We start from the raw sequence: 9,144 nt of genomic DNA on the forward strand, positions 1-9,144 counted from the left end.
TGAATTCCCAGCTCCTCCATGCTCACCCCACACCTGCACCGCAGACATCACACGTGTGCCCATTCTGCTGTTTGCCACCTGCTGGGAAACGCGCGCCCTGCGTGGCGCATGCTCGGTGAAGGAGAACTTGGAGGAGACCCGCACCAGCAGGTGGACGCGGAGTCCCAGCCCTTGGCGCTCGGGCACACAGCAGCCCGGCAGCCCGCGAGGCCTCAGAGCGAAGGGGATCTCTGCCTTTCTTCCTCACGACACATTTTCCAGGCCCAGCCTGCCCAGCTGAGATTTGAAATCGTCCCTCTGTGAATCAGTAGCACTTCTGCTTCAGGGTGGGGAGCAAAGGGCGGCTGGCCCCGGCTCCTGGCCGGTTTTGCTCCTGCTGCTGCTGCCACCTCACCAAGTTCTGTGTGGCGGATGCTTGCACGTTCCCTCGGACATACCGAGCGTCTGAACCTCACTGCTATGTTGGGTGTTGGGTGACTTCCACTGCAGCCATGGTGGGCAAGCCGCCCCCCACCACACTGCAGAACCTGCAGCACACAGCCCCTTTCTCCCACCCCCCCGGGGGGGGGAGCCTGGGGAGCATGGGACCTGGGCTCGGCCCACCAGAGGCTGCAGCCTGGACTTGAGCTCCTGGGCAATCATGCGGAGATGCAGGCACCACGGGGAACTTACTCACAGGCTAACAGTGCAAGGTCTGATGCTGGAGGAGTGAATGTCCAGGGATAGGAAAACTCGCGGCAGCTTCCCAGCTGTCCGTCTCTTTGGATGACAGCTTTTGGAGCTTCCTAGAAAGCTCCTGCGTGATAATACTGCTCCTTAGTTCGGTGTCCCAGTGGAGACCAGATCTGGTTCTAACCCTGCACTCCTCTGTCTTCAGACACACAGGCCAGGCATGGGGGTGGATAGCAGAAGCGTGTCTATTAAGTGTCAGTAAGTGCAAGGAATTTGTTTTCAGACATGCTCCCGATGTGAAGCATTGGAATAGTATGGAGTGCTGTAAGTCTTTTATTCTTTTTAAAATGTTAATTATTTGAAAGGCAGAGAGAGAGAGAGAGAGAGAGATCTCCCATCTGCTGGTTCACTTCTCTAACTACAGCTGGGGCTGGTTCAGGCCAAAGTCAAAGAGTCTAGAACTCAGTTCAGGTCTCCCATGTAGGTGGTAGGGACTCAACTACTTGAGACATCACCTGCTGCTTCCTGGGGTTGCGTATTCACAGGAAGCTGGGATCAGGAGCGGAGCTGGGACTCAAACCGAGGCCCCCCGATATGGAATGTGAATGTCCCAACTGGCATCTCAACCATGGGCCAAACACCTGCTCACAGTCTGACATTTGATGATCATGGCCATTGTCATTTCCCCTTTGTCTCCGCCTGGAACTGCATGCTGTGTAGCTGGTAGTCAATAGGATACAAGGAGAGGCATTCCATTGAAGGTTTATTTTCACTCTGAAGAGAAAAATCAATGATGGTTGTTTCCCTAAGGAGCTAAGGCATCACTATGAGCACAGGGCCCAGCTGGGGAAGCGGGGGAGGCTTCTTTGTTCGTGCAGGGTTGCTGCAATGGAGCCCTTCTTTCTACTTGGTTTCTGGGCAGAGAGAGGGTGGCAGGGGACATAAGAAGGAAACCGTTGTCTCCTGATGCATGGACTGTGCTGAAAAACGATGAGCAGAAGGTAGCTGGGGAGCCATCGCCCAGGCTCTGGTTCACAACAAGGGCTGCCTTGGTGGGAGTGAGTTGTTCCCAGCAGAAAGAGCCCCCCCCCACACACACACAAAGTACCTACAAACTCCCACCAGTTCTGGAAACCTGTAGTTCAACTTCTAGAGGTGCGTGTTTATCATCACTGTGTAGAACTAGATGGAATCACATATTACTGAGTTGCAAGGGAGCCATTCTCTCTTTTTAAGATTTATTATTTGAAAGGCAGAGTTAGAGAGAGAGGGAGGGGCAGAGAGAGGAATTATCCATCAACTGATTCACTCTCGAATGGCCACAATTGGCAGGGGTTGGACCAGGCAGAAGCTAAGAGCCTGGAACTTCATCCGGGTCGCCCATGTAGGTGGCAGGAGTGCAAGAACTTGGATCATCTCCTGCAGCTTTCCCAGGCACATTAGCAAGGAGCTGGATTGGAAGAGGAGCCACCAGAACTTGAACCAGTGCTAATACGGGATGCTGGCATTGCAGGCGGCAGCTTAACCCATTGTGCCACAATGTCAGCCCAGGCAGCCAAGCTTTTAAATGGTGAATTTACATTCTGATTAGCTTCAATTACTCCATTCAATAGTCATTAAACACGTGCTGTGTCTGGTCTAGAGAATATGGAGATTAAATAATTGTGGAATTACCAGGCATAACCCATGCCTGGCTTTGGAAAACAGGTAAAGTAGTGTGAAGGGTGGACAGAAGTTGAGGGTGCTATGGGGTCACAGAGAGAGGCTTTCCAAATGGCCGCAGGTCTCAGATGCCACGCATGGTTCTGCAGGTTGAGCACTGCACACAATCTTAGTGACAAGCAGCCCTTAGAGAGGTGCAGTGCAGGATCTGTGCAGCCACACGTGGAGCTTGGTCAGGGAGGACTTCCTGGAGAAAGGGTCCTCTCAAATGAGAGCTCAGAAGAGGGCAACAATGCATGGGGAAGAATGCGTTGCTTTCATGGAACCGCTGGCAGCGCCCTGGGGCTGGAGCTTCGACTGCACAGCTGAAGACGGCAGGAGATGATGCCAGCCGTCTCAGGAGCGCCTCGTGTCTCCCAGGAAGCGGTGGGGATTTGCTCTGAAGGCACAGAGAGAACCCAGAATGGCCTTCAGTGTTATATTTGTGTTGCATAAAAACCACTGGGCTGCAGACTGCAAAGTGCCTGGGGAAGGCAGGCCTGGGGACGAGAGGCCGTCAGGAAGTGGTCCCAGTGGTAGCAGGTAGACCACACTCACCTCAGTGCGGGTAAAGTGAAGACACAGTCACTCACATCTGGGGCTAACCCTCTCCCTTTCATGTCTCATGAATAGATCACTCGATATTAAGGGGATAAAAAAAGTTATGATTCCTTAGATAGGAAAACCAGGGGGCTGGCCTGTGGCATAGCAGGAAAGCCGCCACCTGTGATGCTGCTATCCCAACAGATGCTGGTTCGAGTCCCAGCTGCTCCACTTCCAATCCAGCTCCTTGCTAATCATCTGGGAAAAGAAGCAGAAGATGGCCCAAGTGCTTGGCCCCTGCCACCCATGTGGGAGACCTGGAAAAGGCTCTTGGTTCCTGGCTTCTGCTTCACTCTGCCCTGGCTGTTGTGGACAGCTGGAGAGTGAACCAGCGGATGGAAGGTCTCTGTCTCCCCTCTTTCTCTGTAGCTCTTCCTAATGAATAAATAAACCTTAAAAAAAGAAAAAGAAAAGCAGCCCGGGACTCATATATAAACAGCTAAAACACAGCGAAAACATGCTACATGCCAGGAACCCTTCTGCATGTTAAGAACACAGCCGAGGCGGGGAGCCCAGGACAGGGCCTTCCGTTGGTGATTGTGAACTTCCAGCTTCCAGAGCTGTGAGACAGTACCTCTGCTGGTTAATCCGGTCCATTTGTGGGGTTTTGGTACGGTGCCTCCAGCCAAGCAATACAGGTGTAATCTCCCAAAACACTCCCAAGGGCCTCCAGGTGGTTACTGCTTTCCATCCATTGGGTGGGGTTTAGCCCATGACCAGAATAGTCCTGGGCAAATGGCCTGGGGTGACAATGATTGGGTTAGAGAGCACGCCTGCCTGATTGCTCAACAAAATCAGGGCCAGACAGAGAAAAGGGGAGGGTGTGCCCCGGGGTGGGGGGGGGACATCCAGTGCACTCTGCCCCACCTTGGGAGGGGCCTATCCCTTATGACCTGTTTGGGATGCCGGTTTCTGTGTTGTTTGAGTCACTGAGGGTCCATACACACACACACACACAGATTACTTACACTGATGAAAAAAATGCAGGGGTATTTCCAAAAGTTCATGGAAATACATATTTTTTAAAAAACTAAGCACAGATTTCAAAAATATTTCTTGCACCAAAAATAAACTTATCTTTTTTCAAAAGTTAATTTATTATTTATTTGAGAGGCAGAGAGAGACAGAGAGAGAGACAGAGAACCAGCCCCCAGATGCCTGCAACATCTAGGGACTGAAGCTGGGAACTCAATCCAGGTGTCCCACCCGGTGGGAGGAACCCAACGACTTGAGCCTCCACCTGTTGCCTCCTAGGGTCCACACCAGCAGGAACCCCAAGTTGTTGGATCATACCCAGAAAGTCTCAGTTACGGCAAACTCCCATAAATTCATTCACTTCTGAGCTTTAAGAACACTAATGTTATTTCTTACTACTCTGTTTTTTCTACTCTGTTATTTCTTACTACTCCTTACTACCCTGTTTGAGGAGTCTCTTAGTTCTTCACCCAGGAATAAAACCAACTTTATTTCTTACCACTCAAAGAACATTCTTGATCCCCTACCTCCCAGAGAGGAAAATGAAAAAAAGGCAAACAACAATAAGTTGTGGGTGTTTTGGCCCGAGCGCTCCGTTTTTGGGGGATTTGCTCCACCTCTGTCCTGTGTGTCTTCCTACGTGACAGGCGGGCTCGCTCGGGGAAGCTCAGCTAACACTGGCAGTGAGGGAGGCCGGCTGGGTCTCCGCGCTGCCATGGCAACCGCGCAGGTGCAGGAATGCTCTGAGGTCTGTCCCTCGGGTGCACTGGGGCCACCCCCGGCTTCTGCTGGCTCCCGCTGCCTTCTGGGAATCTGGCCTGATGGTCTGGGTGGTCTCAGGGCTTCCTGAGAGCTCACTGTCCTGACCCTACAACCCTTCCAGGCTCCTAAGCCTCTCAGGGCTGTTGCGCCTCTCCTTCGGAGGCTGGTACCTCTTAGCTGCATTATAGCTTCCATTCCGGAGGATCCGGCCACACCCTCCTCCCCAGTTCTTTCATCTACGGCTAATCCGCCCCGTGTCCTGGGCTCTTGCTGCCCTGACGCCATTCCAGACACAGGGGCTCTCTAGGTTTCGCCTTGTATTGGATAGCAGGAAACAGGCCCATCTGCTTTTTTCTCCAAGAAGTATCTGCTGTCTCCTGCCCCCAAGGCGGGGCAGGGGTGTCAAGGGCGAGCCCCCCCCCCAAGGTGTGGAACGGACCACCCCCACATCTCTCCAAATCCCGCCCCCGACTAGGAATTGTGACCTGTATGGCCCGTTTTGCAAGTTCTTTCCTCAGTGGCTCATGGTTAACACTCTGCGGTTCATTTTCCAAGTTTAATGCTCAGTGTTTGGAGGTGTAGCCAACACCCTGGGCTCATTCGAGGGCTTGGTTCTTACAGTAGAAAGCTGCCTTGTCATTGCTACTCTCTCTACCACGGGCTTTCAAATGTCTGTTTTGCAAGCCAAAATTGAGCAGCAACTTCTTCGATGTGGACTGTCCCCATCAGGCCTCTGTAGGTCCCACACCTGGAAAACGGTTCCTGCTTGTTGGTTGTGGGGCGAGGGGCAGAGGGAAAGAACAGAAATTGCATAAGGTACCATGAAAACAAGCCGCGGGCACACAAGCCTAGCTCTGGGCGACCCTGGGAGAATGTTTTTTTTTTTTAAAGATTTATTTAATTATTTGAAAGTCAGAATTACACAGAGAGAGGAGAGGCAGAGAGAGAGAGAGAGAGAGAGAGAGAGAGAGAGAGATCTTCCATCTGCTGGTCCACTACCCAGATGGCTGCAACAGACGAAACTACGATGATCCAAAGCCGGGAGCCAGGAGCCTCCTCCAGGTCTACCACTCAGATGCAGGGGCCCAAGCACTTGGGCCTTCCTCCACTGCCCTCCCAGGCCATAGCAGAGAGCTGGATCGGAAGTGGAGCAGCCGGGACTAGAACCGGCGCCCATATGGGATGCCAGCGCTTCAGGCCAGGGTGTTAACCTGCTGAGCCACAGCGCCTGCCCCGAGAATTATTTTCATTGGCTCAGCACCTCAGTGTTTCCATGTACAAAACAGAGGAAATAACGTGACCTGCTTTGGGAGTTTGCTGAGGGGGGAGACGAGATCATTCGTGTAGAGTGTTCAGTGCAACACGTGGCACACGGCTGAGGCACAGTTGCATCCCCAATGCATTCTGCCGCAAGGTGGAGGAGTATAAATGAACAATAAAGAACACAGTAGCCGGCACCGCGGCTCAATAGGCTAATCCTCCGCCTAGCGGCGCCCGCACACCGGGTTCTAGTCCCGGTTGGTGGCGCCGGATTCTGTCCCAGTTGCCCCTCTTCCAGGCCAGCTCTCTGCTATGGCCCGGGAAGGCAGTGGAGGATGGCCCAGGTGCTTGGGCCCTGCACCCGCATGGGAGACCAGGAGAAGCACCTGGCTCCTGGCTTCGGATCAGTGCGATGAGCTGACCGCAGCGGCTATTGGAGGGTGAACCAACGGCAAAAAGGAAGACTTTTCTGTCTCTCTCTCATACTATCCACTCTGCCTGTCAAAACAAAAAAACAAACAAATAAACAAACAAACAAAAAAAAACAAAAAAAAACACAGTAAATACTCTGAATGACAAAGAGGTGGTTGTGTGCGTGGCAAGCACAGATGGCTTGTAGACACCCCCAACCTCTCATCTCATTACGCTACGGAAGTCGACGACATAGCCAGGAAGGGGTAAGCGTGTGACCTAGTGGTTAAGCTAGCCATGTCCCACATCAGACAATGGTTGAGTCCTAGCCCTAGCTAGGGTTCCAGCTTCCTCCTAATGGGACTCTGAGGGGAGCGGGTGGGTGAATCCCTGCTGCCCACATGGGAGACCTGGACTGAGTTCCTGTCTCCTGGTTTTGGTCCAGCCCAGCCCTACGCCACTGTGGGTAATTGGGGAGTGACCCAGCATGTGAAAGCTGTCTGTTTCTGTCTCTCAAAAACAAACAAACAAACAAACAAAAAAACCCACAAAACAACAAAAACGATTGCAGGGAAAGTGTCCTGGGGTCAGAGGTCATCTCCAAGGCATGCCAGCGTGTAGCGGGCAAGCAGGGTAAGAAGAGCCTTCACAGGAGGCAAGGTGGTGATCAACAGTGATCTGGTACAAGTCCCCGCAGCAGGGGAGGAGCCACCACGTGGAGCAGTTGCTGCACAGAGGCCTTGGAGAGCAGACTCCACGTATGAAGGCGCGCAGGGCGATGCGGCACAGACAGCTTGTGGAAGAAGGCTGGTTGTGAAGAAGGAAACAGAGCAACAGGATCGTGTCTGCCCAGCTATTCACAGAGCAAAGTCAAGCCAACAAACCCAAACTGTGGGCCCTCTTTAACATTTTGCTACTAAACCTGCGGTGATCTGGTTAAACAAACCGACAGTGGACCAACCTCAGAAACTCTTCAAGACTGTCTTCTTCGCTTTGGAAGTATTGTTAACCTCCACTAGGTGGTGTTTTGTTCATTTGATCTAATTTTGTTTCCTGCGTGAGAAGGAAACACACGGAAAGCAAACAGGCGGCCTGCTGCACTTCAGTCTTAATAGTTACTTTGTGAGTCCAATTTTCCAGCCAAGCTGCAGGATAAATGAAAAGTGCACTTCTCAAGTGTTCTACCTTGTTCTTTTTGTCTGTAAGTGAAATGGAAATGTGTATGTATTTCTTTTTTTCCCTTTAGAAAATCAGGAGATGAAAATGATGCAAGAGGCAAGTCTTACATAAGAAAGCAGTATGAACATTTGCCTGCCCAAGACATAATTTATTTGTAATTCTTGTACTGCTCTTTTAATATGAAAATGTCATGCTTGACAAATCAAAATCTTTTAAAAACTAAAGCTGCTGACTGCATTACTCGGCTTTTTATGACTATGATTAAATCTTTAAGCCAAGTTACTTATTAAGAAAGAGGTTTGTCTAATTGCACAGTGTTGGAGCTCAGAGTCCAAGGTCATGTGCGCCATTGGTTCAGTCGCTGTGCGCGTGGAGGATCATGTGGCAAGCCAGGAACAGGGAGAGAGGGGGGCCAAACCCTCTCATGAGGACCTCTCGGCACACCCGATGACCTAAGGACCTCTCACTGGGGCTCCCTCCTAGACACCACAATTACATCAAGCCCCCACCTTCTCAGCACAACCAACTGAGATATCCTTGGGGGGGTGGGGTGTCTGAGTTCAGGAGGCCAATCTTGTTCAACCTAGAGTACTTACTAACCTTCTATATCTCCTTATTTAACAGCTTCTACTATTCCTATGCTAGATACATCAAGTCTTCTGCAAGTTCATTTAATAAAAATCCTTTTGTTAAAAAACAAAATTGGAGGCAGGTGTTGTGGTGCAGCGAGGTAAGCCACTGTCTAGGTTGCCCGCGTGCCATACCAGAGTGCCTGGGACCCAGTCCCATCTCCTCTTCCTATCTGGGAGGCAGCAGTGCCTTTAGTTCTCATCCTGGGCTTTCCACCCTCTTGGGAGACGTGTATGGAGTTCCTGGTTTCTGGATTGGGCCTGGCCTGGACCTGGCTGTTGGGGGAGTAAACCTGCAGCTCTCTCTGCCACTCTGCCTTTCAAATAAATAAATAAAAACTTTAAAAAACTCCAAATGACCTAATTTTGGATCACTTATAAAAGCACCCTCAGTTGATCTAACAACTATTTAAGTACATTAAGATACAAAGTAAGATTTTAGGTATTAATCCAAAGCCTTCCTTTCCCTCTGGGTTCAACCTGGACTTGAACCTACCTCTGCTACTGTGAGCTCATGGTTTCCATGCAATGAGCCAGAATTCCGTAACTTGTCTGACCCAGTGGAGGCTGGGCAATGCACCTGTGCCAGTCATTCAGCAGTTGCCTCTCACATGCATTTCCACTTTGCAACTTCGATGATGGAGCTGGGGCTCTACAAACAGCAAGGAACAAGGTTGTCGGTTGCTTCTTCCACATTTCTGGCTGTACCTTTCATAAGGCCCCAGCCATGGGCCTGCACCCCAGCAGCATCACTTGGTTCCTGTCTGGCTTTCCTTGGCACTGCCCGCACTAGCCTCTCCTCTCTCACCTCCGCAGTCTGCTCTGTGGGACCCTGGCTCTGGGCCTCTAGGTTCTCCCACGTCAGTCTCTTTGTTCCCCAGCTTCAGGAACTGTCACTACTTCCTGCAGTTGGTACCTCTATTCTCCTTCAATGTGCCCGCTTTGATTTTTC

This window comes from Lepus europaeus, chromosome 1 (genome assembly GCF_033115175.1).
Source record: "Lepus europaeus isolate LE1 chromosome 1, mLepTim1.pri, whole genome shotgun sequence".
Classification (NCBI taxonomy): Eukaryota; Metazoa; Chordata; class Mammalia; order Lagomorpha; family Leporidae; genus Lepus; species Lepus europaeus.